Below are 16,266 nucleotides of genomic sequence, written 5' to 3'. Positions count from 1 at the left end.
CATTTATTTAGTCTGATTTTTGTGGCTTTACCTGGGTCAATGTATCACTTAAAGAAGTTGGTGGCCTAGGGCTGGGGTTTAAAGTTTCTGTAGATGTTAGCATTCTTGCTGTGGAAGAAGTATGCAAGGTTGTTGCAGAGTTCCTGTGAGGATGTAATGTGGTTTGTTGCAGTTGAAGGGTTGGAGAATTCTTTGAGAATGTTGAAGAGTTCTTTGCTGTTATTGGAGCGTGATTCGATCCATGTGGCTAAGACCTTTTTCTTTGATTAGTTCAACTGTCTCTGGTAGAGGTTGAGGCTGTCTTGTCGGTTGTGTCCTTGCTGGTGCTCCATCTTCTTTCTAATTGTTTACAGTGTGGTTTAGCGTTTCTGAGGTCCCCAGTGTTCCAGCTAGCCTACTTCGTGGCTCTTCTGTGGGTGATGATTCAATTGTTGAAGTTTCTGACATTCTGGTCTACGTTGTTGGAGGAGATGGGGTGGGTGATGTTGAGGGCATTGATCCATGTGTCCTTTGAGGCTTTGCTCCAGCTGCAGTAGGGGGTGTTGGGAAGACTGTGGCCAGTGGTCTGTGTGCTTGTGATGTTGAAGTGGACAATGGAATGGTCAGTCCAGAAAAGTTCTGTGATGTGGATGTACCTGATGCAATCACTGGAGGTGAAGATGAGGTTGAACGTGTGGCCTGCAGTGTGCATGGGGCCATGGACAAGTTAGCTGAGTCTGATGTTCATGCTGTCAAGGAGACTGGTAGTGTTGATTTCATTGTGGTTGTCAAAATGGAAGTTTAGGTCACCAAGGAAAATGTAGTTGTTGGAGTCTCTGGTGAGGGGGGCGATAAATTGGGTGATAAAGTTGCAATAGGCTGGATATGGTCCTGGAGGACGGTAGATGAAGGTGCCCCTGATAGTAGTTTTGCTGTCTGTTTGTTGTCAGAAGTCGAGTGATGTCATAATTTGTGGTGGTGCATTGAATGTATTGCTTGTGTATGATGGGGATCCCTTGTAAACAGGCTTGTAAATGCAGTCATGGTGGGTGATCTTGTATCCTTTGGGGATTGGGGTGGTGATGTTGTGTGCGAAAGTGGGGTTGAACTAGGTATCAGTGAGGAAGGGGACATCAGGTGTGATGGTGGAGATGAAGTCCCAAATCTTGTAGGTGTGTTTGCATAGTCAGCGTGTATTGTGAAGGGCATATGTGGGAAGTATCTATGGTGTTTTTGGGTTGGGGCTGTTTGATGGGCTGGTGTGTGCGTGTGGCAGGTGAAGTGGCAGTGGGTGCAGGTGAAAGGCCTTACTGTGGAGCATGGGTCAGCACTGTGGCAGTGTTTGTTATCGAGTCTGGGGTTAAGGGAGTAGAGGTCTGTGATGGTGTATCATCAGGGGGCAGGAGGGCCTGGTGTCATGGCACTGCACACAGACCAGGCATGGATGGGCTTGCTTTTGGTGCACCTTCAATGCGCCAGAAGCATGTCGGCTACACAGTCACCCTGCGCCCTGCATTAACTAGGTCCTCAGGTGGGTGGGGCTTCTTTTGGCTGGAAGAGCAGTAAGTGGGAAAGCCCAGGCAAGAAAACCTAGATGGGAAAACCCAGGCAGCGGGAGTGCCACTGGATCCAGCTGGAACAATTAGGAACTGGGGGCCACAGGGAAGTGGCAGGCTAGGTTTACAGGTGCCTACTGATGCGGTCGTGCTGCAGCCTGCATTAAGTAGCTCCTAGGGTGGGGTGGGGCTTCTGTTGGTGGGAAGAACAGAGAGTGGGAAAACCTGGGCAGGAAAACACAGGCAGTGGTAGATTTACTGGATCAGGCTGGAACAAGCAGGAACTCGAGGCTACTCGCAAGTGGTAGGCTATGTGCCCAGGTACCTACTGATGCAGTTGCGCTGCGGCTTGCATTAAGTAGATCCTGGGATTCGAGGGTCTTCTGTTGGCAGGAAGAATGGTGAGTAGGAAAACTCAGACAGGGAAACCCAGGTGGGTTAATCCAGCCAGCAGTGGTGTCACTGAATCAGGCTGGAACAAGCATGAACTGGAGGCCACAACAAGTGACTTGCTTTGTGTCCAGGTGCCAGATCAAAATAGCAGTTTAGAACTGCACTGAGTCTGCTGTGGCTGGCCTGAGGCATTTTTTACAGTGCTCTTTTAGTGCATGACACAATAAGAGCTGCAGCCTACTAAAGTACCATTTAATTTACAGGCCCCAGGTACATGAAGTGCCAAATACTAGGTACAAATAAGCTAATTAAATGTACCAATCAGGTCTAGGCCAATTATACCATATTTTTAAGGGGGGGTACAAGCACTTTACAATTGGCTACCAGGGGAAAAGTGAACAAGGCCCTAAAAGTCAACAAAAACGGTTCAGCAAAGGATGGCAAAAATATGTGGTGCCCCTGCGGAAATGGCCAGGTCCAACAAAGTTCCTGTGCTTCTATTTGACAGGTTGTATCATAAACACCACATAAACAGAGGTCTGTGATAAAACCTGAACTTTAGTAGTGGCCACTTGCATCTTCAGGATCCTTCCACCTGTTTGGAATCCTCTTTTGAAACGCATTGATGGTAGGTATAGTCTGTTATGCGATTTCCAGATTTCAATTTATGATACAACAGGAGGAAATTAACTACATTGGTAGCCCTTTGCCGACACTACGGTAGAAGCCATCTTGCTTTAGCATTCAAGTACCGATTCCCTTACGCATCAATCTGTCAAAGAGGTGCTGATGTGAATACTTCTTTTATTAACATATGAGTCTACTGGAGAGCAAAGGCACGCGTACTCTTCTCAATTTCCATGTGTTTTCTCTTTCTGGTTTTAGATTTTACCAATGTAATTGGGCATACCATTTTTGAGCAATCCCCACTTCGTGTGGACTAAATGCATTTGTTAGTAATTAAAAGATACAATTATGCACATAGTTTGAAATAATAAGCAATTTCGAGGCCGCGTAGATAAAAATGCCCTGAGAACTGTCAATTTGCCACGTCATAGTTCCTAGATTACTTTATATTTAAGATTTAACTCGTAGATGTGGTACATGTCCATCTGCAAAATTCAAATGTGTGATAATCATTGCGTGTGAGAATTCGAATTTTGGACGATTTTAGCCTTTTATATACCCACTCCTCAAAACGTCAATTAACACCTTTTAAAATGCAATGAACATTCACACATGTATTCAATTAATTCATTTTGCTCGTAAGTCAAAAAGTTTATTGTAGAAACGAGTTCGTCAGCAAATATTGTTTCATAAACAGTTATCAGTTAGCATGGTGAACTGCAAAGTTGGAACTGGATTTTGTGGTTCAGAATGATAGTTCCAGTATCTACAGTATATATTAATAAAGCAGAAATGGGCCCAATGTGTTTATAGCAGAAGGTAGCAAAAGGTCTGCATTTTTGTCCACCGAACACTTAGATTAATTGTGTCTGATATGTGTCATTTCATCCGCTTAGAGAAAGGATAAGCAGTTTGATTCAGTAGTAATTTTATTACACTTTAAACATATGTTCAGACAATAACTATGTTCATGAGCAGTGCAGATATGCTGATTATTGATTCCATTTATTTAGCGAAAGTGCTGTTCTCACTGGAGGAGTATGTCTTTGGTACGAATGTGTTAAGTGTTGGACTCCTGATAATAGGTATCAACACAGTATGATTGGATTGTCACTGTTGGAATACTGAGAGTAGGGTAACTGGATGTGAATTGTGGCAACTGGAATCAAGAGCGGAATGCAACACAAGGCCTAGGCTGACTTTACTCTCAGGTTACAGAAGCTAACTGAAACTGATGACCCTTGGAACACTAGGGTTCAGTCCAGGTGTTACCCATGCTCAGGCGTTTTCAATTCCCAGTGTGGAATTCAGCTGGGCAAGGCATTTGTTGTAGTTCCTTACATGCTCAATGGCGTTTAGGGATCTATGTCCACCGGTCTGGCCATTGACTAACTCCTAAAATGCAGACGTCCTTTGGGTGTGTAGTCTTCAACAACCATTGCAGCCTCTCCAGTCAAATCTGAAGGGTCAAGCTATTGAAGAAGAACAAGGACGTGCTTCCAAAATGAGGTAAGTGAGGACAGGAAGTGGTGCCCTCAGTACTCAGCTGCCCTTGACATTGCTAAATACTATTTTCCCAGGCACCCCTGTGGCAAAGAAACGACACCCTCTACTGTCTACTAGTGATCTCCACCAGGAGTACTCATGCCTGGACCTGTAAGGGAAACCAGAGAAAACCAAGAGACAACCAGGGAGTTGTGTGTTGCATTCTCATCAATCCTCTTACCCCAGGGCTGAATATTGGCTCAAAATATTTTTTTTGTAGCTAAACCAGATCTCAATTAAATTTACGTTATTAGATTAATATACCTAATGTTAAAAAAATTACATATTTGGAGCATGGCAATATTTCGCAGTTCTGTCCACCCCTACCTGTGAGTACATTACATCAGGTCTCTTCACATATCTTTCGCCCTTTTCATCATCCTACTTCCCACCATCAGTAAACACATTTGACATCCTTGCCTCTGGCCTCATATCCCTGGGCCGCTATCCAAATACCATGGTGCCCTAACACATAAAGTTCACCGCTTCACTTCAAGGCCCTCTTTTGGCTGCTGGGACCTTCACCAGTGCCAAGACGACATAGGACAGTACATAATACTGATTGAGAGAAAACCTCTGATTCTGAGGATTCTTGCTTTCATTATTATTGCCTCAGCCATTCATCTGCTACTCCTTCAGAACTAGGTTGCTTCCTGCTAGCTGACCCTAACTACTATCCCTTTGGGCTTTGAAGGATTGAGTTTCATTTTATCCCCACGGCCAATGGACATCTCATATACTTCTTTCTCACTTGCTCCCTCCTCTGCCAACCACTTTATAGGTCAGGTTATGGTATTCTCGCTAGCGGGTGGCTCTCACAATCCCCTGTAGGCTAGCCCATCACCTTGTGAGGTTGGCCTGCAGTGAGGTCTGAAACTGGATTTAAGAAAATGCGTTATCAATGCAAAGGTTGTGTGTCCTTCACAAATAATATGTCTACAACATTCTCTTTACTGGGAGCCAAGTACCCCATTTTAGCCCTTGGCTTTCTCAGGGTAGAAAAATAAAGCAATCCAAGGCTTACTCATGGTTTGTTTTAGTAATCCCAACCAGCTGGTAAACAACCACAACACCCAATAAATTATTGTCCACCCAGTGATTTATCTTATATAAAAATAGAAAAATACTTTATTGGACACATCTGTTAAATACTTCACACTACTTTTCAAATATATACAATCAGGTAGATGAAAATACCTTCGGTGACAACATCAGAGCAATTTACACCACCATGAAGCCCTTAACCCACAATCACAACCTCCCCGCCTCCACTAGATACAATATCACAATAAAAGGGGGTGTCAATATAAACAAGGCACTTCCTTTCTTAGGGTTTCACCACATTAGTGAAAGCAGATGGTATATTATTATTCATCAGTGCAAGACAATTTAAATCAATGGGGATGGTAACAACATACAGTACTATTCCTCAAAATATAAAACCTTGCATTGTCAATTATCAGCATTGTCCATAAAGCATTGGGTTGAATGCGCGTGTCCCACAATTGCATTACTATTTTTATTATGCTACTACTGCAGTTTTAGAACCAACCAAGAGAGGTCACTGCACACCAGAGATTATAAACAGAAGTTCCAGCCCCATGGGTGTTTTATAACATAGAAAGGCTCTCCCAAGCAGAGGGACTCAGCCACTTTGGAGACGTAGGGCAACTGTGGTAAAAAAACAAATCTCCTTGGGGACAGCTGCATCTATGACAGCACCCTAATCACACTGTTAAATTCATTGGTCGTACCTCTGTCTTTCCTGTTGCAGCATAGATCCCAATATTCTAGTTTATGAGTCCTCAATTCAGCTTATGCAGCACTCCTTCACCCAGCAGTATGAAAAATGTATGATCAGATTTGCTGTGGATCAAACATTAATCTTTCCCTTTTACTGTTGGTAAATACTGCACTTTCCTTTGATTATGGGTGTCCTGGTCACAGCCAGGGCACTCACATACCTTCTTTACTGGGCACAGTGTGGGGATCCTCAATATCCCTGCTGCCCCTGGTAACTCCCTTCTTTGACTCCATTGAACCAGCATTAGAGCCAGAAGTTTTATTCTTCTCTACCCATGTGCAACACGGATGGGAACAACTAACTTGGTGTGACCATTGCCCTCCAGATACAGGCTCAAGGGCAAGTGTAGAAGCACCCAGTTACACCTTCAGGGTGTTGGCGGGATTTGGGAGCCATAATGTGGCCCTTTGTTGGTTTCCAGGGTGAAGGGGTCACCACAGGATTTGTAAACCCTTTAGTGCTGGGGTACTTTTCCTTCTTTTGCATTGGGCACTGGGGTTGAGGTCCCCAGGGCCATGGGAGGTTCAGGGAGGGGGCCCAACAAGCACTACCTCCTGAACAAAATTGAGTGAATTAGGTTATATCAATGCCCCAGGGCATTGTCCTTTAATGGGGGAGTTTTAAGGATCAGCAGCAGAGTACTGTTCTCTTTGTTTTCCTGGGGACTGAGCTTCAGATACTTGCTTCTCTAGCCAGTAGGGCTGATTTCTTCAATATATTTGTTGTTTACCTCATGGTGGTGAGTTCTAGCCACCAAGATCACTTCTCCATGCTTCCTGGCCTCTAGAAGATATGATTCCTGCATTAGTGAAGTCAGTCAATTCTCAGTGACACAGCTTGGTTTCAATGACACCGTGTGCATGGGACCCACATCTGGGAATGCCAAACTCACTTAGGGCGAGGTAGCATGGTGTGCAAAATAATGATGGTCAGGGGTGCAGCTTTTTTTGATAATTTAGTGTGTTGACCTAAATGGGACATGTGTGCCCAGATGTGGGTCTCCTACACACTTTGTTAGTGGAACCAAGCTTTACCTGGTTGATGAGCCCTAACTAAAAAGAAAACGGTCCTGGGCTGCTTGTGGTCTGGTTCGGGGAAAACCTGGATTTGCAGCTCAGGCAGGACTGTTTCCATTAAATCAGGGTCAAAAATGATTTGCATATGTGCGAGCACAAACACACTACATGAATAATTATTCAGCACCATCTATGCTCATGTCATCTGGAGACAGTAGAACAGAACAAAGTACATTAATAATAATTAATAAGTATTTAACTGGTAATGAGTGAAGATACTGGTACTGTAAGCAAGTGTATTATTATTATGAGAGCTCCCAGTTTAATGGTATCTATTTTTTTAACATTTCTGTCTGCATTTATCCATATTTTTTACCATCTTAACAGTCTTTGTCTATATTCATTTTGTGTTTTGTGAATAAAGGAAGTTACAAATGTGTATATTTTCCCATATATTAAAATGATGGATGGACACTCATATTTTGATACCTATAGTGATTTAGTAAATTACTCAGCCAAATATAACATCAAAATACACCCATAGGTAAATGTTAGCAGTATACTACAAACGTATGTTGACATATACCATTATTGAAGGAACGTTCATCCTGTTATAGCTGCCCATGCTGTCTATCTGCTCAGTTGTTGCTCATTCATTCATGAAATCAGCACAGTCACTGAAAATATGTCCAATATTCTGTATTTTTCTGCTTGTAAAAATAAATGCAGATAGAAAACACATTGGTTTCTGTCCGTATGTATTTGTAAAAAATGTGCAAAACTGAAAACTGGGATCTACAATAATTATTAAAGGTGGATAACTGCCCACTTCAAGCTATAATAAAACGTTCTGTCAAGTGGAACCCTCAAAGGCATTAAATTAACCTGAACTCAACCCCCTGAATATGCCATGGGTGGACAGGCTAAACTTAGAGAAATTTGCAAAGCATTTATAATAATAATATAATAATATTACTATTACTATTATTATTATTGTTATTATTATTATTATTATTATTATTATTATTAGCCACAAACCGGGGTGAGAAAAAAGCTGCACAGAAGGAAAAGAAGGAGAATGCCAGAGTTAATGGGGGAAGAGACAAGTTTTCACAGCTTTTCTAAAGTGCAGAAGATCAGCTGAGAATCTAAGGGAGGTAGGAAGCTGATTCCAAAGCTGGGCTGCTTTCATTGTGAAGGCACGTCCACCCTGTCTTATCTTCTTCCAATGTGTACAATCTTCTAGGCCTATTCAGAGCCAGTTTGGCCACTGCGGCTTGAACTCTCTATAGTCTGTTTAACAGAAAGTCTGGAGCTCCTAAAAAAAGAGCATTACAATAGTTTAGCCTACTTAGAATCACACTGTGCACAATCACCGTTTTGGCATTTGTTGGTAACATGGGAAGATGTTTTTGCAGACCCTGGAAAGGCGAGAAGCATGTCCCAGCTACTTTGGTGACGTGACCTTCAAGGAGCAATTTTTTGTCAAAAATAACCGCCAAATTATGGACAGAGTCAGAGGGTAATTGCTCATCCTTTGCTGATAGCGGCCAAAAGCTGGAAGGGAGACTCCGAGAAACAACACAAGAACTCAGTTTTGTCTCCATTAAATTTCAGGGAGTTGGAGTTCAACCAGGTAGCGAAAGACATTGACCACTGTCTCACGGTCACTATCCAGTGACAAAATCAGCTGAGTATAGTCAGCTTAATTGACTAAATAAGGTTGTGAGTTTTGATGAGTCACTAGTGACCTCATATATACATTAAAGTAGATTGGACTAAGAGCTGACCTTTAGGGGGGACTCTGTATTTAACTTCCCTAAAAGCTGAGTGAAAGGGGGAGGAACAACACCCTGATAGCACACGGCCAATGATGAACGCATCCAGTTCAGTGCTACTCCACCTTCTCCTGCCGAGTCAAGTCCATCCAGAAAAATATTGTGGTTTTCCTGTGTCAAAAGTGGCAGATAGATTAAGTAGGATCAAAATCACAGACCGGCTGATATTGATTAACATTCAGAGCTCATCCATGGCAGTAAGTAGGACCTACTCAGTTCCATAGTCATGGTCTAAATCCAAACGGCTCCTTCTCTAGTAGGGTGTAATGTACCAGGTAGTGGGATAGTTTTTTGCTAACATAGCATTCCAGTAGTCTTACTGGGAAAGGCAACTGTTTACATTTCTGCAGTTACTAAGGACCAACAGGTACAAAGAGGATTTTTTTCAAAAGGAGAGTGATAATAGCTTTTTTCCAAACCTGTGGTACTGTGCCAGAGTACAAATATTGACTGCAAATCTGCTGTAGCAGTGGAAAAGACTCTTCCCCCATATCTTTACAGAACCTATGCAGCATAGTGTCAAGTGGGGAGCTAGAAGAAGACGATTTGGCTAGAGAACAAAAACAATCATCTGAGATATGTTTGAAATTATCAAGCCTACACTTAGAGTTATCCAAGAGATTGACTGGCTCAGATAAGGTATATGCAGGGTGGAAAAGAGACTCAGTGATTGGGCTGTCATCAGAGAGTGCAGCAACTGAGGGCGGAGCTGTTAACTGAGAGGCATCCTTCATGTCAATTCAGAATCTTGCCAATCATTTCCTCAAAGAGCAAGGCAAGGTTATCACAGAGTTCCGGGGATGGTGTAATGTCCTGTTTTCAGCAATCAGGGTTAGATCCCTCCTCCATGATGCCAAATACCTTTCTGGTATTGTTAGATGCAGCGAGAATGGAAGTGACATAATAGTCAGCTTTTCCTTTACTAATCTCTTTTTTATGTTCATACAGAGAGGAATTTAGCCATGTTTTATCATCCTCCTTATGGGAGCTACACCATTTATTTTCAAATTGCATGAAGAGTAATTTCAGCTTCTTTAGAGAGGGACTGTACCAAGGAGCAGAGGGTCAACAGCACTTTTCCATAATTTGCATCGGGATTTCAGTATTGAAGAGTTCAAGAATTTCCCCCTCGATGGCTCTATAATTTTCTTCTACCAATTTGTCTTGGTCAAAGGTAATAGAAATGTTTGACAACGTGTTGCAGAAGGACGCTCCATGTTTATGCCATGCTCTACCCAAATGCAAGAAGGATGCTGGCTTTTTGGTGGTATGGAGTTCTCTATCAGAAAGATGGAAAGTTATTAGTTCATGATCAGTCCGCCACAGAGGGAGAGTGCCCTTAATAGAGATCAAAAGCTCTGCATCAAGGATGAGGTCTAGAGTATGGTCACTAGAAGGAGTGGGACCAGATACCAACTGGCATAACACTAGGGCATTACAAAAGCGGCAGAATTCTTTGTATGAGTGTAAGGGGGCACTTCTTTAGCCCACATATTGAAGTCTCCTAGAATAAAAAAGTCAGCATAGGCCAGGGAAATGTTAGAAATAACCTCTATTAGAGGTTGTAGGTGTGAGGCTGGGAGCCCAGGAGGGGGCAATAGCATAAGATTCTTGACATTAGGCAGCCTTTTGCAGACTTCAAAGGGAAGCCAATGGATTTGGGGCCAGGAAGTTCATCAAGACATACTATGTTTCAGCTTTCTTTAAAGATACTTCCTACTCCCCCACCTCTCTTAGTAGTATGCAGATTATAAAGGATATTATATCCCCGGGGGTAGGTCAGGCCAAGGTCAATGGCAGAGTTTGGAGTGGTCCAAGTTTCTGTGATAAACAGTATATTCCTGTTTTCATTCATTAGCAGCAGATTAGTTTCAGTTGAGTGCTTGATTAGGTACCTTACATTTAACAGACAACATTTCAGGGTGCTTAGCAATGTGATGGGATCAGAGAAAGTTGTCTGCTCATTAGTGTCCCCTGGGGTCAGGGTATGATTAATATCCCACTTACTGAGATATAGCATTTGCTCTCTGGTGTAGCTCAGTCTGGTGTTAAGAGATCTCGAGGGTTTGCTGTGGCGACTTGCAGAATAGCTGGCTCTGTGTGGTTGGTGAGCAGACAGGGGGCAGAAGGGTTTGCCTTTGGTGTGCCTTCAGCATGCCATTGATGCGGGCACGTCTGCATCCGGCTCAAATAGTCCCCTCTCCAGAAAAAAGAAAGACTAGAGCAGTAACAAAAACGGCTGCCGTTTTGGTAGTCCCGCTCTCACAGATGAGTATTATGTGCAAGAGTTGATATTGAAAGCTAAAAAAAGACTCCCACTATTTAAAAAGTTAAAATCACCTGATGTGTGGCCAGAAATATGCTAACAAACAAGACATGGCAGTTTTAGCCCGGTTTTGGCAGTGCGGTCACAACTATATCCGGCTTAAATAGTCTCCTCTCCAGACAAAAAAAAGACGAGAGCGGCAACAAAAACGGCTGCCATTTCAGTAGTCTCACTCTTAGAGACCGGTATTATGTGCAGTACCAAAACAGTGATAAAATGAAAAAAACGAGCAACAAGAATGTCAAACTGTAATAGAAAACTAAAGTACAATTCAATACACAAAATGACACCTAAGTGATGAAATTCCATAAAGACATGAGTTTTCAAAATGTAAGGAGAAAATATCGCCAAAAAGCTCAAGGCACCAATGGTAGTCAATGGTTGCAATAGACCAGGTTCTAGGCACAGTTTAAAGCTGACTGTGATGGTGCACCAGGCAGATACACCAAGTGAATTGGCCCTGGTAAACGTTTTGAAGTCTGATTAATTTGGAATAGTTTCTAAGTCCTGACTCAGAAAGGGATATTGTCACTTTCATCAAGAAAAATTTTGAAATGTCTTCTAAGTCTCAAAATAGAATGAAACTTATTTTCATTTTGAACTGAAAAATTCCCCTCATGTGGAATGCTGCAGGTATTCCTGGGCTGAGAGAGGGAGAGGTGGGGCACACCTGCATTTGTAAAGGCTGTGCCCTGGCCTCACACAATGGGCTTGTGTATCCTCCACTATGTGTGGAGCCTGTGCTGGAGGAGAGAGGGGACACTCCTTAAACCAGTTAGGACTGGTTGGATCCCCTTCTTCCCCTTTTGTGGAGGCTGCACAAAATGAGTATAAGTACAGGGGGCTTTCCTCCACATTTTTAGACATTATTGGACTACTGAGTTGGACACAGAATGCTGCTGCAGGGACCACCCTGGACTGCTGCTGTTGTGTTGACCTGTAACCTGCTGGGTCACTAGGAAGAACTTCCACTGACTGCAACTCTTGTGCTGGCCTGTTTGTGGGGCCTTGCTGCTCTGTGCTCCCCCAACCTTTCTGTCTCCAGGGACTGGGCACTGTGTCCCTTGATCCCGTGCCACTCAATCTCCTAAAGCGCTGGAATAGTTATTTGTGTCCCTCAGCGCGAGGAAAGCGATTCCTCACCTTTTTGGACCTCTCTTGAGCCAGCGCGTGTGAAGCGATGCACGGGCCTCTGACCCGGAAGCTGGGAGCGTGCTTCATACAGTATTGGAGCCTCACTGCTTACTGAGAAGCCGAGAAGCTCACATGACTGTGTGCACCTAATGGAGTGCCCCGGGGCACGGGATATCTGAACCCGGAGCGAGGAAACTCCTTGTGGTGCCCCCTGGGCTCCTGTAAGAACCTGTTCTTGTGCTTCACCATTGCAGCCTAGAATAAGAAGGCTCTCCCACCACATTGGGTGTGAGTGTATCACCTGGAGGGGAGGAAACCTCCTCGGAGGTCCCTCATCTTCACCGGGACCCCTTCCTATGTGATTATTGAGGTCAGCGGGTGGGCGGGAAACCTCGACGAGGTCCCTCGTTCCAGCTGGGCCCCCTCCCCAGCTTGTGGCTTGCGGGTGGGGTGGTGACCTCGCCGGAGATCCCCTGTTCCTGCTGGTCCCCCAAAGAGTGCTGGAGCTGTATTCTCCCTACTAGAGGGACCGGTGCACACGATCACCTTGTTGGGTGATTGACTTCTTTTCAGATTAAGGAAGGTTCCAGTATCATATATGCCACATAGTAATGTCTGATTTAGTATGCATTCGTGATGGTATTTGGACATTCCAAATAATAAAGTTATTCTGCCTAGTGCCCTGCCAGCAGCAATGACAACCAGACTACTTCTTAAGTTGTAGGCCATCCAGCAGCCTCTGTGATTTTATTATGAATACTGTTGGTTTTCACAGAGTACTAGTACCTGAGTAATGTTCTGACAACTGCTTGTGTAGCAGGATATTACTGATACATGTTGTGTTTGGTCTAATGGTACAGTTTATTTTTACATAACTTGGTGATGTGTTTCCTTTGTGATATATTTATTGCATCACATGTGTTGTGTGTGTTGTGTAACCGCTTTACATATGGCCTTAGGGATAGGCCGCACTGCTCGTTCCAAGCTACCAGGGGGGAGAGCAGGGGTTATCTTGGGTGTGTATATCCCTTGCCCTGACTAGAGTGGGTTGCTTCTGCCTGGCTTAGGTGGATATCCAGCCAATTGGAAACCCTATTTCTAACACAGGGCCCTTAGGCAACAGGATATATGATACACAGAAATTGTGATCTGGTCTTGTTTGATCCCTTTCAAAGACACAAAATTCAGAAGGGCCTTTCTGGGAGAATCTGACACTGTTGTGCTAATAGGAGGGGCAGCAGCCACCCACTGGAATGTCCAGCTGAGCTCAGAGACTTTTCTGCCCATTCATGTCAACCTGTCAATCAAAGTAGTCTTTTATATGGCTCCTTAAAAACAAAGTACATGCTGGGCAGCAGCTGACGCACTAATGCCAATTAGCCTAATGAAGCTTTAGACAGGGTGAAGGTAAATTTCTAAAAGTTACTTTTCCTTATTATTTAAAAAAAGAAACAACTTCACAATTGAAATGTATCATTATTATCTATAAAAATTGTGTTTAAATACCTTTTCTAGCCAATCCCAAACCCAAGATATCAATAGAAATATTTTAATCTGTACTCTTGGTTTCTGTATAGGACAACTAGCCCTGCCACATTAAAGCTTTTGGGATCTTGTGATATGGTGATATTAAATTTCTGTTGGTGCCACTTTTAAATATGATGCAGTCTACTGTGTAGGCTACAAGGACCACATAGCGGTGGCTTATTAAGTTTAATACTGCAACAGTCAGGCTACAATGGTAGACCTGAAATATTGTTTTGCAGGCCCACTACGGAGAATGTACAATATGTGCCACAGTCCACAGGAGACATTTTGTTTCCAAGCCATGGGTGCATTTTTAACACCACATACTAAGGACAAAATTGGCATGAAAAATGTCTCAATTAGGAACAAGTCACTTTAACCATGTTTTGCTCCTGTTTAGCATGGGTAACACTGCACACAGTACTAAGTCCAGTGAAGAATCTGGGGCGACCATACAGAAAAGGTAGACATCCTACAGGTACACACTTATTAATAATTCTGGTACCACAACACTGATCAGAGATATGATTTATCAGCATTATTAATAGCCAAGGAGTATATGGGCATTTATCAGTGCTCTTCTCTGAGCATATGCCCTTGCAAGTTATGTATTCATATTTCATGGAAGCACAAATCTAACTCAAAAAATCAATCAAACACATAAGGTCTTTGGCAGAACATCATGGTTTGTGGTTTGTACACTCAAGATTAAACCAGATAACAGAGACCAATGTGAGATAACTGAAGTAGTAAATGGGGATACGTGATTGGGCAGGAGTAGACAGCACAGTGGACAGTTGCAGTTGTATTATACATATTTAAGAGATTGAGTGGTATGCATACAATCACAGAGTGTGTTAGTCAAGTGTGATTTTATTATTAGATCCATGCTGGTGTGTGTCAGAGACAAAAATCTATTGACTATAGCACATGTCCTCACTTATTATGGTCTCAGTGATACTTTGATCACTATATTAGGATTAAACCTGCTCTTTTTCTCTTTCGGACACAATCCAGTACAGAGGCTGACGTTTTACTTCTTGTTCTCTTGATCCCTCACACTGTAAGACAGCATTAGCAATGGAATGCCTGCTATTAAATATGACTGATAATTCTCTAATATATGTCTGGCAAGTTTTCAAAATGCTACACTCACTCCTTCTGGTAGAAGTAATGTGCTTTAAATGGATTTTCCCTACCTAGCTCCAGAAAGGCATGTTGTTTGCGAAATCCTTCTCCAGAGCTTGTAAAAAAAACACTGCCAGTGCTGTGGCAGGCAACAAGCCTACTAAGAGATCTCAGAGCAAGTCTTCCTCCCGCCTCAGTGGAATGGTATAGCTGCACGTGGTGCAGCAGGTGCAATGGCTTCAGGGCCTGGAGCCAAGAGGGGACCATTGAACTCTACCCCAACAGCAGCCAAAGGGGCTATATTTCTTGCTTGCCCTAGGATTCATGAAATCTCTGAAGTGCTACTGCCTCGGTGTCTTGTTTCACATCATGATGCCAGGACTTGCAAGGGCATTTTCAAAAACTGTTATATGCAAAATCATATAACTCTTCTAGGGTCAAATAAAAAAAAAACTTTTGTGCCTGCTGAAAGGCACGACACCCCTATCAAAGGGAATCTGACTGCTAGTGGCCGAACAGCAAACCCTAGCACTACTGTAAAAATTATATCTCATGTTCCGTTGGGGACCCATGGAAACATTTTCAGTTTCTAGCATTGGTCAGAGAATACTGGCTCACCTGATAATTAATTTCCATGGTCCTGGCTTCTGCGACCTCCCTTGGGCGATAGGCTTATCGGTGCAGCAAGTGTAACTAGAATATAACTCCACCTTGAAAATATTGACAAAGAAGGGGCATAACAAAAGCTCTTGCAGCCTCTGTGGTACAGGGAGTCCTCTTCTCTTTAGTGGCCTCACACATTTAGTAGAGCCTCAATCTACCCAAGGTCAGTTAATATTTGTGAGATCAAGGAGTTTCTAGGGCTCCTCTTGACATTCTGCAAGGGGGGAATACTCTGCATATTTTCTTCTCCGCTTGTCATAAGTAAGGTGCAGAATGGACCTTGCTAGACTGTCACCCGCTTCCAACAGGCTCAACATGATTTTAGCAGCAAAGCTTCACAGGCTACGCTATTTCATTGACTTGAGATGTTTTTCTTCGTAGCGGTAAATCATTTGCAAAACTATATCTCTCAGTCTTTTGTGTAACCTATCATGATTGCAGGAACACATGCACTACCTTCAGGAGGTGGTTCAGAATGTGCAACAGGCAGGTCAGACTAGCAAGTGCCAGATAGGGAAGGTTTAGTGGTGTATCTGGGTCACACGGTGGGCAGGGCCAAAGTGCTGAAGACAGCTATATCTGTCTAAGTAGGCGGCACAAAATGTCTCCTTCCCAGCTAAGTTCCTGTTGACCAACCTCTCAAAGGCAGTAATACATTCTTTAAGCCAGAAGGCATCCCTCTAAACTAGAAGTGGCACCCTCAGTCAGAGAAATCTGCTAGCACTATGAT

The sequence above is a fragment of the Pleurodeles waltl genome, chromosome 3_1 (genome assembly GCF_031143425.1).
Source record: "Pleurodeles waltl isolate 20211129_DDA chromosome 3_1, aPleWal1.hap1.20221129, whole genome shotgun sequence".
NCBI classification, from domain to species: Eukaryota; Metazoa; Chordata; class Amphibia; order Caudata; family Salamandridae; genus Pleurodeles; species Pleurodeles waltl.
The sequence above is the reverse complement of the archived record's forward strand: the minus strand, read 5'-3'. Positions refer to the sequence as shown.